At 35.3% G+C, this 16,913-nt stretch overlaps 1 pseudogene; it reads right to left on the bottom strand.

The window, feature by feature from the left end:
- Positions 1 to 13,396: 13,396 nt before the first annotated feature.
- Positions 13,397 to 14,314, bottom strand: LOC122274440 (annotated as a pseudogene).
- Between the last annotated feature and the right edge of the window lie 2,599 nt (positions 14,315 to 16,913).

The raw sequence follows: 16,913 nt of genomic DNA, 5'->3' as shown, positions 1-16,913 counted from the left end.
CAAATCCACCACCCAGTCACTGTCTTTGTAGGTACTAACTCTTCCAATTCGTTCTTCACCATAGTAACACCTGACTTCTTGGAGATAATCTACGTAGGACTAACCCATTTCGATATCAAACACCAACTATCTTATCTCATCTCATCTAATCATTACAACTTCTTTAAATTCCTATACAAAATATAATAAACAATTTAATTTTTTCAAATTCTAAAATAAAATTAATATTAAAAAATTATATTATAACAATATTTTATTTAACTTTCAACAAAGCATGTCATTTCATTTCATCTGAACTATGTAACCAAACAAGAACTACTATCAGCAATAGCATATATAATTCTTACACATAATAGTTTTAACACTTCATTTTTTACCACTTCTTTCATGGTAGGATTAAGTCTGCGTCGAGGGTCTTTACGAGGGCTAGTTCCTTCCCCTAAATTAATTTTATGAGAACATATTAAAGGGCTAACTCCTTTGACATCTGCAATGCTCCTACCTATGGCTAACTTGTGCTCATTTAAAGTTCAAAGTAATTGCTCACCTTGAAATTCAAACAATTCAAATGAGATAATAAAAGAAAAAGTATCCTCTGAACCAAGGAAAGTATGTTTTAAACCCTTAGGTAAAGGTTTTAGTTCAACTCTTGATGCTTCCATACTTGAAGGGATCTGTTTTTCACTTTTTATTTCTTAGGCAACTCCTCAAATTTCGATTGCCAACCCCATGTGCCATAATCCTGAGTTTAATAAAAAATAGCAAAAATATCAACAACATCAGATGAGTTATTAATAGTATCAAACTCAGAATTAACAAGAAAATAATCAAGGAGATCAGAATCATGAGTTGTATGAACTCCTTTGTGTATGAGTGCGTCGATCATGTACATTTGGTAGCACTTGTTATCCTCTTTTGGTTGTTTTCTAATATGGAAAATATTCACCTCAAGAGTCATATTTCCAATAGTGAGTTTCATTAGACCATTCTTGTAATTAATAAGAGCATTAGCAAGTAGCAAACAAATGTCTACCTAAAATTAAAAGGATATTAGAACTAGAGTCAACAACAAAACTAGTGTCAAGGATTAAGAAATCAACAAGATAATAAAACTTATCAATTTGAATCAAAACATCCTCCACCACACCCGATGGTACTTTGATTGAATGATCAACCAATTGCAATACCACTGTAGTTGGTTTGATTTCTCCCAACCCTAGTTGCAAATAACTGGAATAAGGCATCAATTTTACATTAGCTCCTAAATCTAACAACATTTGCCCAAACTCATTATTCTTAATATTACATATAATGGTCAGACAACTAGGGTCCTTGTACTTTAGAGAAATTCATTACTTAATTAGAGTATTAACTTGCTCTGTTATATAAAGAATATTTTATACAATATAAAAAATTAATATATATATATATATATATATGTGTGTGTGTGTGTGTAATATCCGCTCCTTCTTCTTCTTCTTTATTTATGAGCCTCGATCTACATGTCGAGCTTCGGTTAATGTGTTGAGTCTTATTCCACGTGACGAACTTCGATCCACATGCTGAGCTTTATCCTAAGCGTTGTACCTCGATGGCGTGTTCCAAAAGCTATCAAACGGATTTCAATGTAAGATAGATATTTTAAGGCTTATGGATATTTTAAATATTATAGAAATATCTATAGAAGACATTTCTAGTATTATTAGATAAACTTGTTTTTAAAGTAACACAATTAAAATATTTTAATGAGTTCTAAAAATATTATAATTGTAGATAATTACTTATATTAAATATTTTAGTTGTTTTAAAATATTAAGAGGTTTAACTTACGCTGAAAACTCTTAATTAATTTAAATGGTTTTATCATCTTTGAGTAATTAACTATACTTTATCATTTAAATAATAATGAAGAAATATTATTTTATAAACTTTAGTTTATAAAATAATATTCTATCTTAATTCCTCTCAGTGTTTTATTTAATAAAACACTTACGCATTTTTAAATCAGTGTTTAAACTTATCATTAGATCGTTTTAAGGATCCCGAAACGTAGGACTGGGATTAAATACCCAGGCCCTCTCCTTTCTTCCTCACTTTTTCTCTTTTTCCTTTTCTTCTTTCTCTCTCTTCTCTCTCTTCCCATGCACATCCAGCCCGTGCCTTTGGTTTCCTCCATCCGTTCGGTTCAAGCTCCCAGCCGAAGCCACCTCCAGCCGCCGTGCCCCATCTCCCACACCGGCATGATCCTCCCCCACTGGCGAGCACTACTGCACAGGGGTGGTAAGCTACATCGGTCACCTCATCTCTCTCCTTCTTCCTCCAAGCAAATGGGTTTTAAGGCCATTTTCTCCTCCTTGAGCCACATACACAGCTAAAACAGCCATCAAGCAGCACCAATGGATTCACCACGTGATGGGCTTCCTCCCCATGTCCTCCTTTCTCCCTAATTTCTCCAATGGGTCTCCACTTATACACATACGGTTGCACCACCGTACACAGCCGTACACAACTACCCATGGTGTTTCACCGCCACCACCTAGTTCCTCTCATCACCACAACCTTCCCAACAAATTTTATGGCCATTGGAGCTATGTACTGCTCTCACTCTCCCTCACTCTCCACGGCACGAGCTACACTTCTAGTGGTCGATCCACTGCCATGAGCCACTGCTTGGCCACCACCTCACCAACAATGCTCAATCACATCTTCCTCTACCTTTCCCTAACTTTCCATGAAGTTATATGGCCTTCATCCACCATAAGCAAAATCCCACCATTTTGGATTCACTGTTCACGGCTTGATGCCGCCCGGCTCCACCACCTTTGACCACCACGAGGCCACCATGAGCCTTTCCAAGGCCATGCCTAGCTATGCTCAAGCCCAAATCGCCACTCTATATGGTAGAGAGCCACCTTACGCGGTGTTACCGCCACGTACGCTCCTCCGACGCTTGATCGTGACGGGCAGCGAGCGACGCACGGGTTATCCCATTGATGGTATAACCCTCTATCTTTAGTTATTTATGTTTATATTAGTTGGTTGGTTGGATTATAGACTGTGTAGTTAGTATTTGTGGAGTTCGTTGAGTAGTTGTGAAGTGTTGGACTTGATTGTGTAGTATTATGGACTGTGCTATGAAGTATGGGCGTGATATGGATGTCGTAGTTATAATACGACGTGAAGTGTGAAGAGAGTGCGTGTGGAACGTACTCTATGTAGTGCAGCGATGCGCCATGTGACATGCGCTGTAGTGATGTATGGCATGGAACGTAAGGGGTACGCATGGAGCGTACTCCGTGCTATATGGCGATGCACTGTGTGGTGTGCATCATGATAACAAGTGTTGTAGCAGAAGGAGTACGTGTGACGCATACTCCATGTCGCATAGCGATACATCGTGAGACGTGTATCGTAGTGACGTTTGTCATAGTGTGGATGGAAGAAAGTTCAAGTGAGTGTACTCTGTACTAGGTCGTGATACACTGGATGGTGTGTCACGAAGGGTTGGATGGTGTTACAGAGAAATGTGGAGTGTATGGTGTAGCGTCGGAAAACTGTGCAACAGTGTCCCGCAGCAATGGTGATGTGGCTGTAGTCCAAGGTGATGGGTGTCGCCTTGAAGCTGACTTGTGGCTGAAGGTATGTGTGGAGTGGTGAAAAGTTATCAGAGAGTGCAACGAAAGCATGATGGGCATCATGCTATTATTCGGGAATTTGTCTCGGGCTACATAATGTGACAGAGGCACATTTCTGGATGCAGTCCTCTAGTCAAGTGGTGGGAACTGTGTAACAGTGTCTCAAAGTATTGGTGATGTTGCCTGTAGTCCGTGATGATGGGTGTCACCTTATGATTGACTATGGCTAAGAGTATAAGGAAGTGGTGGAAAAGTATCAGAGCGTGCAGCGGAAGCATGATGGGTATCATGACGTGACTCAAGATTAGTCTTGAACTATGTGACATGACAAAAGTGTATTTGTGGATGCAGTCCTCATTTATCAAGTGTTGGGATCAACTTGTACAGGGCCGAGAAGTAAGAAGAGTCCTATCGACCGGGTCTGAGTAAGTTGGTATTGGAGTATAGAGTTTGTTTATACATGCGGTTAACAAGGGATGGGATACATGTGCCTCTGGCGAGACACGTGTGTCGAGCAGGTTCACCATATATAATGGGTAAGCTGTCCTCAGCATGGTTACATGGTGTTGTAGCCATAGAGTTGGCTTGAATTCATGTAGATTGACTGGATGGGAATGAGGATTTAGTATGGGCTATGATACGCAAAAGTAGTGATGAGTATATAGTCTAAAGTTGGGACGCATGACTCTGTTGGTTGGAATCATGCTTCGAATTGTGGAAATAGAAGAATGAGACAGAAATCTTAGTATCTTAATCCTAAGGTGAATCACGAATGGTCACTTTAAGGAATAAGACCACGAAGGTTTTTAGCATAGTAAATGGTGCGTAAGAACCCATGGATGGACGGATAGTGTTCCAAGTGAGGCATAGTTCTATTTTTAGAATAATTCCTTATGCATTAGAAAGATGATGGCGTAAGGTTATGTGTATGCATGTAGGTTGACATCTGACACGCACACGAATGGACTGCATGGAATGAGTATGGCATGAAGTCCAAGTAAGTATTATGTTCATACTCTTCTAGAGTTTTCTTTATAAAATTGAAGCAGAAGAGGACAAAAGCTTTTCTTTAAAAGGAAAACGAACCTTTTCTCCACGAAGACACGTTTTACAAAAGAAAAAGAATGAAACGTAAGTTTTCAAGTATAAGTACGTAGCGGCCTTTCTTGGCAGCCCCTTTTTACACACCCAAAGTATGTACGTGTATGCATGTGAATGGATGCTATAAATAGAATGTATTGTATGTATGTTCACGAAAAGGAAACGAAATTAAGCTTTAAAAGACATAAGAACTGTTAAGGAATGTAAGGACTGAAACTGAAAAGAAAAGAAAAGAAAGGAAAACAGATTTTTAAAATAACTCTCTCTCCTAAAAATAACTCTTCTAAACAACTTTTTTTAAAATAAAAGAAAGAAAACTATTTTTTTTTCTCTCCTAAAAGAAGAGAAAATTTTTAAAACGACTTTTACAAAATAAAGGAGAGAAAACCCTTTTTCTTAATTGAAGCTTTTATGAACCAAAAGGAAATAAGAACCATAAGAACTGTAAGAAACGTAAGGATTGAAATGAAAGAATGAACTGTAAAGGAAAGGAAATGACTGTAAAGGAATGAACGAAACGGACTGAATGGATAATGTATAAAAATATGCAAGGGCCACATGGACTAAAATGGAAATAGTACTAATGAATGGACTAGACGGAGCAGATTGCAATGTCGGGTAAGTAGTACTGGTAGTGCACCCAGTGCTGCACCCTGATGGAATGGATTCCCAACCCGTGGCCGCGGATGAAATCAGGTCCAAAAGACCGCTAGCCCCAGCACACGTAGTGTAACAGTGTGCAATGGCCAATGAAAGTGATAAGAATGAACGGATGCATGTTAAGAATAAATGCATGTATGTATGTATGAATGTAATAAATGCATGAATGTACGTAAGTAAGAAAAGATGAATGCATGAATGTATGTATGTATGCATGAACCTACGTAAAAAGATAAATGCATGAAAAGATTCTTTAAGAAATGAAGGCAACGATGCGTGGGGAACTATTTTAAAGAAGAAAATACGTTTTTAGAGAAAAACCCCACCTCGCAACGTTTTCAAACGAAAAGAAAGACATATGCATGCTATGTAAGATATGTATGTATGGAATGATAAATGCATGACTGAAAATTTATGTTATTATATTTTAACTGTATAAAGTAATGCTTATGAGTCATCGACTCATTTTAATTTTTTATGTGTGCCCTCTCAAGCACAAGATGAGTATAGCAGGTCAGGACGGGTACAGCCCAAGGGATGAGCACGGAGGCCTAGGCAAGATGCTTTATATTGGAAACTTTAATTACGAAATGTAATGTTTTTCGCTAAAATTTTTAATTAAAAAAATGAATTTTATTTATAACATAGAGTCTTTTGTATCCTAGCATGAATGGAAAAGAAATTTTAAAGAAATCGTAATTCCTGTCAATTTTTATCAAAATCGAATTAAAAATGACCAGTCATAAGGACGGGCGTTACAATATGAACCAGTCCAATCTGGTGTTAGAAAAAGGAAAACTCGAAATCAAACCGATTTTGAGAAAAATGAAATTGATACCAAACTAAACCAAACCCACCGGTCCAATCCAATTCACCAATTTTTTTTCACCTCTAAGAATAAGAGAGAGAGAGAGAGAGAGAGTATAAGAATTGGGGTTTATGTCATTCTGAGTTATATACTCATTTGTACCTATAAAATGACGTTTTATACTCACGAGTTTGTTTATATATATATATATATATATATGTATGAATTTGGGCCGGGCGGATGGGGCAAAAGCATGTGGTCATATGCTCACATGTCCCCCAATCTTCAGACATCCACCACCCCGCCCACCCTTAATAGGAGCATTTCGGATTAATGTCAATAAAACACATTCACATGCAGCAATATATACATAACACGTGTATTTAGTATACAATCAATATCCTCTCAAGTTCTTGCACAAACTTGGGGGTTTTAAGTGAGAGTAAGGTAAACACATAAAGGTCTCCCTACATTATTAATTAAGAATTAACTATCATCCAAAAATTTCACATAGGCAACAATAAATATTGTGTAGCTTTTTTTTTCTCTAGCTCTCTCTCACTTAAAGCCCTTGATCAGCTCTTGCAATTATCCACAGCACAACTCCATTACCCATGGAGTTGATTAAACTAATACATTTTACCATTGTTTTGAATCCGTTCCATTTTTGTCACTCTGCCAGAATTTCTCGTTCCGTCATAGTACCCAATATACCATACCTCCCATTCCAATTTACTCCAAATCTCGTTCGGTTCCACCCTATTTTAGCCATTCTAGAATAGAATTTAGGATCTTCTATTTGAACTATTTTGGTGGCAATTGTGTAATTTTTTTAAAGTTGGATGATATTTTTGTGAATTTTAAATCTATATGGCGTTTATATAATTTTAAGATCCAAAAACATTTATATAAGTTTAATTTTTTTTCAATAATTTTAAGATCCAAAAGCAATTATCCACTTAAGGAACTAATCAAGGTACATATTGCTGCATAGAAAAGTTCCTTTTAAGTAACAAAATTAGGTTTATGCTTGTTGAGTCTCAAGAGAATAAAGTTGGAAAATCGAGTCTCGTGATTATCCTTGGGTGTAGTAAGGGATCTGAGACCACAACGTTGTTTGTGTAATCGAGGCATCAGATAAGAATTTCAAAGAATATTTTAAATCACTTAGTGGTGCATGGATGATTGAGGACACATAAGTCCAAGATGAAGAAGTGTCCTTTTGGAATTTGAGAAAAAAAATGGAGGAAAGTTTAGGGATTTGATTTAAACTACAGTACTCACGAGGCTTGAATGGATGGTTTGAGGAGATTTTGTTTACTATTTTGTGGGTGTGGGGAATAACTGTAGTTAGCTAAGTAGATTTCAAAGACGAAATCATTTTTTAAGGGGAAAGATGTAGCACCCCGACCGAAATTACTAAGAATTTAATGAAGATAATTTAATTGGACCTAAATTAAATTTAGTAAGCAATCAAGAGTAAGTCCATGATTAATATTTGTTGAGAAAGGCTTGCAATTTTAGTTGGGTACGTAGGCCAAAAATTTTATATTTGGCCCATTAAGATGAAAAGCCCCTAATGTTTTTAAAAACGTGTTGTAATATTCCACTTAATTAATTACCTATCATGAAGAATAATTAAATAAATATTTTATTTCTTAAAATTCAATAAATACTAATTAATTAAATAGTAATAACATATTTTCATTTTTAAATTATAATTTGATAAAATAATTAGGTATTTATTCAACTCTGTTAAAATAAGTCATGAAAGTTTCAATTGATCTTAAAATAGGCTTACTTTTCTTATGATTAATATAATTATTCAATTTTACAAAAATCTAATAAATACTAATATCGTTAAAATATTCTTAACATATTTCTTTATTTTCAATTTACAACTTTAATAGCATAATCATATCAAAATCTAATGTAGTAAATAGTAGAAATTCATTTCATACAATAGACATTGAACTTAAAGTGTTTAAAATAAAAATAAACCACTTACTATTTACTACTAACATCTAATTGTAAAGTTTTCATCTCCAAACACTGCACACCATATTTAGTTTAATTTTTTTTTCTTTTTTTCTATAATATATATGTAATGTGTAGAAGATAAATAAAACAACTCAATTAGTTTAATAATGATAAAATAAAATAATAATATTAAAATATAACGTGTGTGGTGTGGAAATTTGATTAGCAGCATCCCTGTTTAATTTATATATCACACAAGAAGCCTGACTACCCATTTGAAAGACACATAACTCTGTGGAGCAACGAGGTGTCTTGTGACAGAGGTCTCGAGGCTTACCGTGGGGGAAGGTACACCACGCGAGATGGAGGCAGGGACATCGTGGATGGGGACGGGACTGAGATCGACGACGGTGAAAGCTTCAGAAGATCACGAAGACGCTTTACCAAGAAGCAACAGAGCAAGGGGGTAGAGAGAGGCGATCATGTGCTTACCTATGCGGCACAAGGTGACGGAGGGTGACTGGTCATTGGTTTCTCTGCCTTTCAGCGTATTCTGTGATGGCTCCCGGTGGTGGCTTCTAGCGAGGGAGGGAAGGGCAAGCATGCTCTGTTTTAAAATGGGAAAACATAGGTGTTTTGTGGTGATATTAGATTGTTTCATGCAGTGGAGACCTTGGACGGAGGACAGCTAGCTTTTGGAAGTGAGTTTCGTGCACCTATGGCCCATGGGTTATTGCCTCCGGCTTCAACTCACAGTGAGGAGAAAAATGTCGTGAGCTTGAGGTTGGCAATTACGTGCTACGGTGGTTTGTTGTGGCTTGCGGTTTTGTTTGCGGTGTATAGCTTGCTAGGCATGGAGGATGGGAGTCGGCAGACCAGCGACGGAGGGATCGGACCATATTTATCACACATAGGGACAAACTGGGGATTTGCTAACAAAACAAGGGACATAATTGGAAAAACAATAGTGAACGAAAATTATTGTTCATACATGATGGCCACTTATACAACTAAGGTAGATATAGTAATATAATAAATCTTTATATTAAACATAAAATATTAATAGATTATTTAAAAAATTATCAATCTAATTAACTTTATGGAGACTAGCTAACTAATTAATTACAAATTAATCATATTTTAGAATTTATTTTTCAAAATTTGTTGATATTAGTTTGTAGATAATATTAATAAAGATTTATTTAATAATTTTTTTTTTTTTGTGGCACGGTGGATCCACGTAATATATAGAATTTCTGTACTTTTAGTTTTGAAAAAAGTTGATCTCTCTGTAAAAGATTGAGTTTTGCTAGGTACAAACACATTTCATACACCAATTTACGTATCGATAAAAATTTTTTATTTAAAAAAATATAAAAAAAAATTTTGAAAGAAGAAAATATCATATTTTATAAAAATTATTTTCGTCTTCAATTCACATCATTTCGTTAAATATATAAATTATATATTAATATTAGTGCACAAATTGATAGACAAAGTGTGCTTACAAGTATATTTTTCCAAAAGGACTAACTATTATCAATATTATTACGCACCAATTACGTACATCCTATACACAATATATGCATGTACCTAAAAATCTTGTCGATAGAATTTATATAAAAAGAATTTAAATGAGAAAGCATTTAGACAAAGAATATGTTGTGAAACTCGAGGCAATTATGATGAATAGAATGGAAAATCAAGGAAAGAGAAAGTAAGAAAAAAACACACAGATTTAACATAGTTCGGCAGTTTGCTTGCATCTACAGGAGCAAGCGGTGACTAAATTTCATTATTAAAAAGGTAGAGTTATATCATATGCATTTAGACTAACTCGTTCCACTCGGTACGCTATGCTCCACTCGCTCGACTCCGCTCCACTTTTAGTATTAGTCTACTTTCTCTGTATACGCATTCTACTCAATATGAGCCACATACTACAACAGTAGTATGCCTATTCATATGTTATCAGTGTTGAATATTCCAAAAGGGGTTATTTCGGGTCTTAAAAATATTTTTTTGAATTTTATGTGGGGAAACTCGGTAGAAAAGAAGAAGACAAAATGGATTTTGTGGAAGCAAATTTGTTTACTGGTGGAGGAGGGAGGTCTTGGTATTTGGGCATTTCATGAGGTCCAAGAATCATTGCTTATGAAGTTTGCTTAGAAATTAATTAAAAGAAGTATGATGTGGTCAGATTTTTTTGCTTCAAAATATGTTGGAAATGATCATGTGTATTCAGTTATGCAGGAACATAGAGGGTCGAGATTTTGGAAGGGAATTATAGCTCTTATGCCGAAAGTTCTTAAGAACTCGAAGTGGTTAATTCAGGGAGGAAATGTGAAATTTTGGCTGGATAATTGGTTAGGAGATGGTCCCCTAAAAGATTCTATGCCTATGATTGAGAATGAAAATTTGCAAGTTAAAGAGGTTGTGGATGAAACGGGACCTATATTGAGTCGGTTACAGAATTGGTGAATGACAAGATTCTTGATAAAATTGTTTCTTCAGGCGTGAGGATTAGACAAGATAATGACATATGTGTTTGGCAGGAGTCAACAAATGGGGAATTCTCCACAAAGTCTGCATGGCAGCTAATAAGAAATCGGGGTGAAGTGTGTACTTGGAAAAATGGCTTTGGAAAGATTGGATCCCAAAGAAGATGTCCTTTTTTGTTTGGAGAGCTAAGAGAAGAGCTATTCTGATTGATGATGCTATTTGGCGTCTGGGAATTCCGTTAGTATCAAAATGCGAGTGTTGTTCTCAGGCCAAGGTTGAAACATTCAATCATATATTTTGTGAAGGGAAATGATCTAAACTAGTATGGAAGTTTTTTGCCGATGCTTGCCGAATTAATATTATGCATATCCGGTGTTGGGAAGGAATGATGTGGTGCTAGTGGAATAAAGCTTCTATGTACACTCAAGTTGGTTGGATTCGGGGGTCTCTTCCTATAGTCATTTCTTGGGCGAGATGTCAGGCAAGAATGGAAGGTACTAAATTTATGTCTGAAAATATTATTCGTTCAATTAAGGTGTGGGTTAGAGATATGGCTTACAAAAGGAAAAATTTCCAACGGATGGGTGGAGACGATAGAGAGGTAATGGAGCGGCTTGCATGTCCATTGATTCCCATTTCTTCAAAGTCTATTAAATTAATTGCATGGAGTCTCCCAAATAGAGGAAGAATAAAGTTCAATGTGGATGGAGGTTCTCGCAGAAATCCAAGCCCGGCTGGGGGAGGGGGCATTCTTCGGGATTATAAGGGAGACGTCATTGGGGGGTTTGCGCATACATATGGGCATGCCACCAATACCATTGCTGAATGTAGAGCTTTGTATGATGGTCTTCAGTTATGTCGACAATTAAATATACGGGATGTGTTGGTAGAATCGGATTCTGCAATTATGGTTGGTTGGTTAGCTTCTGGGATATGTAAGTATTGGTTCCTTTGGGATTTTTGGAAAGAAGTGCAAATCATGGTTAGGGAGCTCAATGTTCATTTTTGACATATTTATAGAGAAGCCAATATGGTGGCGGATTTTTTGGCAAAACAGGGAGCGCAAGGTTGGATGTCAAATTTTAATGACGCATCTGTCATTCATGGGCGGATTCGGGACCTTATAGGTTTAGATAAAATAGGTTTGCCTTATTTGAGAAGGTGAATTGTGATAGTTTTTTTAGCTTTGTTTTTTGGATAGCTATGGTGGGATGTAATTTTTTGTTTTTTTGGAGATTTTTTCTATGGTATTCTTCCGCCACACGTGAGGGTTTTTTAATAAATTCTAGGAGGTGGACTCTCATGGACGGGAGACCTTCGACTATTTAAAAAAATATATATATGTACATGGATATTATTGAGTATTTAATACTTCCGAGAAATTTACATAGGATACAATAAATATTGTAGATTTACTTTATATATCTACTTCTCTCTCATTTGAGATCTTCAATCTTGGATAGGAACATGAGGCGAACTTGAGTGCTTTAAACGAGAGAAATACATATATAAAGTAATTAGTCTTATAATGTGAATTGAGCATTTAATTAGGTCCCCAAAAGATCCACACGGGCATCAATAAATGTTGTATGTACAGTGTAAATTTCTATCTCTTTCTTATTTGAGGCCCTCAATTTTGACTAAGACTTAGTTGATGCATGAGACCCTCAAGTTGGGGATCTTTTTCATATAGAGAATATATACAAATAATGTTATCATATAAATTATCATTTCACCCTAGAAACTTGAGGGATCTTATCATATACAAATATTATTCCCAACAACGTTTTTCCATCTTATGAATTAATGAAGAAACAACATCATGATGATCTGCAAATACGCATCACTCACAAATTGCTTAACCACCTTTTTGATAATTTACCATGATATATGCCCCCGATGTAAAAAAAAAATAAAAGGGCCTATAATTTTAATTCCCCTGAATTACTTTCTTAGGGAATTTGAATAGTTGCGGCCTACTTGTGTTGGATTTTGTGTTCTTCAATGTTAGGCAATTAACTGATCAATCATGCATATATATACTCTTTGAATTTTCTTCTTAATTGTGAACTAACAGCTACTTCAATGAGATCCGATTCTGTGTCGCATGCATATTGTTCTGGTAACACTTCTATAGAGGGATTTCAAATTCTGGTAACACACTTCTTTTTTCTTCCAACCGTAAACGTGCCTAGCATGTAGAGTCCTTGCTAGTTGAAATTACAAAAAGCCTGATCATACTTTTGAATGGTTAATTGTCTTAGGCGACAATTTGTGTTGAGCAGCTAATTAATTATCACATATAACTAAATTGTTATGAAAAACTAAGGTTGTCACTTAAAAGTGTAGTCAACGATGAAATCCTGATCAGTATAGATTACACGTTATCAGCATTTGTGGCGAAATCCTAATATTTCATTTAAAAAAAAAAAAAAAGTACAAGCAAGATTTGGCCGCTAAGTTCACTTAACCTGGTCTTCTTAAATATGATCATTTGTATATGCTTCCTAACTAAGCCAAAATGATATTTGGTTAAAATTAAGTATCGGATTCATATCAATATTAATATTAATCCTATTAATGATGGTGGTAATGACAATATATAATGATAATTATTATTATGATAATAGCGGGAAAGCATGGTTACAGACTCTGGACGACAGATGATGATGATCGTTCTCAATCAAGTGTTCCGATCCATGGAAGGATTCTACTTCGATATACGTACGTAACTGAAAAAATTATGGAGGTAGATTTTGTACGTGGTGCACGCAAGCTGCTTTAATGGCTGCTAATTGGTGACCTCGTTCAGAAACTGATCAACAATTCTCTTACTCGGCGTAGCCACAAGATCTTTCCAAGCATCCTCAGCTTCTTTCCCTTGTTTTCTGAACACTTTTGTAGCATCAAGCCGATGCATATTCCATCCCTTCACATCCTTAAGCCGATGAATCTTTTCCTGTTGCCGACGTGCTAACCGCCAAGTATTTTCCTTCATTTCACTTAAACCTTTTAGAAAAAGCTTTGTGCGAGTTTCTTTTTCTAAATAGGGTTCAGTTCTGAAATACTGATCAAATTCAGGAACCCCAATTGACCTAAAAATCCCTTTTGAATAATCCACATTGGGATCAAACATCTTTCTCAGCTCCTCTACCATGCCATTTTCTACCATTTGATCAACCCTAATGGATAAAAATGAATGATGCTCAGGCAAGGACACATCCACCCAGAGGAAGCAACAATCATACTTTGACCGGAATTTATATTCCTCGCCATCGATCAGGGCCTCGATGTAGGTGTTGGAGCCTCCGACAATGATCGGAAGTCGGCCCCGGCTTAGGATTGATTCAATGGAAACTAAGGCCATTTCACAAAACCTTTCCACTGTAAAATCTGCGTAAGGGTCTATTATGCCCAGCAGATGGTGAGGGACCTCACATTGCTCTCCCTCAGTGACTTTGTTGGTAACGATATCAAGTCCCTCGTACACTTGCATCTTGTCAGAGTTTATTAATTCTGCGTCATAACATTTAGCAAGATAGATGGATAGTTTTGACTTTCCTGTTCCAGTTGCTCCCATGATAATCACTACCTTTTCTCTGTGTTTTTGAGGGTTGTTGACTTCCATTTTCTTCTGCCGTCCACCTGCTAAAATATCAAGATTTGGGTAGTTTTTCTTGGCGTGGAGCTTAGAAATTGCTTTAATATCATGTACCTATTTTCGAGGAGAAAAAATGATTATCAGTAACAAAATATAGAATCTAATAATAAAGATTAATAGTCTGTAAAGATAAAATGTTTCTGCATTCTCCACTCAAAACAATGGCAGAAGTAATAAACTACGAAAGGAATGCATGTTTCTCAGTACCATACCATTGGAGTACAAAAACCATCCATTCTCTCGTATCAGATGGACGTATACGCTCAATTTCAAGGTTTGATGACTGGCCGTACGAGTACACGAATTTATAGATGGTGATCTTTATCGAGCATTAATGAACCTTATTATGATTTCGGGTATGTTTATGTCAAGTAAATCCAAAAGATTTAAAATAGTCTAAATAAGGATATTTCGTTGTCAGTTCGTTTCCAAAACTACGACGAAAAATTTTAAAAGTTGTCTAAGATACATGAACTTAGATATATTAATTTAGATATGGAGTAATACTTAAGAAAATCTAGAGGATCTTAATAATAGTGTGATTAAGAATACATGTTCTTCTTTTTCAAAAATAACATTATCGAATTAATTTTTGCCAATTTCGGTGCCATAAATTAAAAGGCAGTGCTATCATATCTGTAATTTGAATAGAAAAAATGGGTAATCTGATCTATTTGAATTGATTTGCAATTTTATACCACAATACTAGTAGTAACTTACTATAAAAGATCAGGATGTATTAATCGATCTTTAGACTTCTTCCTATTAACATATATACATATATATATTAAAAATTTTAATTATATTTGAGATATGCATGCATGTACATGGACGACATTAAATGTCACTACAACAGATATGGCCTTTTTCCAGGAGATACTTTGTCCAAATTACTCAATATTATTGCTAGAAATACATAATTCAGGCATATTTAGTTCCCAACAAAGTCACCAGAAAGAACTGGCCCAAGATGCTATTAGTTCTAGCAAGACTTTGCAATGTCCGAAATTATGGCTATTTTTGGCATGACCAAATTGTTAGAAAAAGTATAGTTTCTCCCAGCAATTTGTTCACTAGAAATATTATATTCTGATATGTTAGTGCGCTGGAAATTAATATTTTAGAAGAGTTTTAATCAACTGGAAATATATACTTGCTGCGAGAAAGGGTCATCCCAAATAAGTTGTTCTGGAGATTTTGTCTTATCGGAATTGTAATTCCCACATTAGAAAGTTACTAGAAATGTATATTTCCCGTGTTATGTTTGTCGCAAGATAAGATCATTTGGGACAAAATGTATATACCTACATATTGCATGGTAACAAAAACTGATACTTGGTAATGAAAGCAACTCTTTTATCCATAATGGCAGTTTGCCAAAATAACTCTATTTGGACATAAATGATTCTTCACAGATGGTAAATACCGACTAAATGCTATTTGTCCCAAATAAAGCAATTTTGGCAAACACATATTGTCCCAAATCAAAATGAACCCTATATCAATCTTAGTCCCAAATACTGGAAGATGTTTGCAACAATCTTATATCTTGTAAGATTAATGTTGGTCGAATTAATGGCCTTTGAATTCTATTCTAGTGATTTCTTACATTGTTGAGAAATTAGACATCAATTCAATAATATTTCAGAGATACTCAGTTTGCAGTTCAAATGTTTTTGTTTGAGATTCAACATCTATGTTAACAGTTTGCATTAATGCTAGTAGGTAACTTGCTCAAACAACATAATATTTCAACGTTCATGCCCAAAAAAAGATGTCCTACACAATCAATATATATCAACATGCATATATATATATATATATATATTCATGATATGGTCTATTGTGTGATTGCATGTCACCAACATGCATGTATTTACAAAATATAATGCACATAATATATATATATATATGCATATATATATATATATATATATATATATGCATATATACATGCATTATATATATATATAGAATATATATATATATATATATATTCATGATATGGTCTACCAGATGTTTCCTTTGTAGTCTGAAATTCACATAATGTCAGGCTACACAAAATATAATGCATGTATTATATCCAACCACACTTGTGCAAACCATACAAGGTAATGTAGTTCATTCTATATCTTTGCTGGAGCATTCCTCTTAACCTGCATGCATGAAGCTTTATTTTCACCCTTGGTAGCTTGTGTTTGAACATTTGAAAACTGCAAAGGAAACATCTGGTAGTCATTTCTTCAGATATCATTGTAAAATGTTATGGTCAAATACAATTCTACAACCACAATAGAAGCAGGATATCACATTATCAATTTTAACCATGTCCTATTACCCTTGGACATCTCAAGATACTCAACCGTTTAGTGCCTGGGTGGCAATTAAACTACTCTTACAGTCCTGACCTTTTGTGTGAAAGCAGTCTATTTTTTGTGAAAGTATGTTATCTAGCATGATGGATATATCAAAGAGAGTATTACATATTCTGCTATGACAATTCCATCTACATAGGTTACATAAGGGTATACCAACTTAATGCGAATTATTGTATAAGAAATTCTTG

The sequence above is a fragment of the Carya illinoinensis genome, chromosome 8, assembly GCF_018687715.1.
Source record: "Carya illinoinensis cultivar Pawnee chromosome 8, C.illinoinensisPawnee_v1, whole genome shotgun sequence".
In the NCBI taxonomy this organism is placed as follows: Eukaryota; Viridiplantae; Streptophyta; class Magnoliopsida; order Fagales; family Juglandaceae; genus Carya; species Carya illinoinensis.
This window is presented reverse-complemented; position numbering and strand designations above follow the sequence as displayed.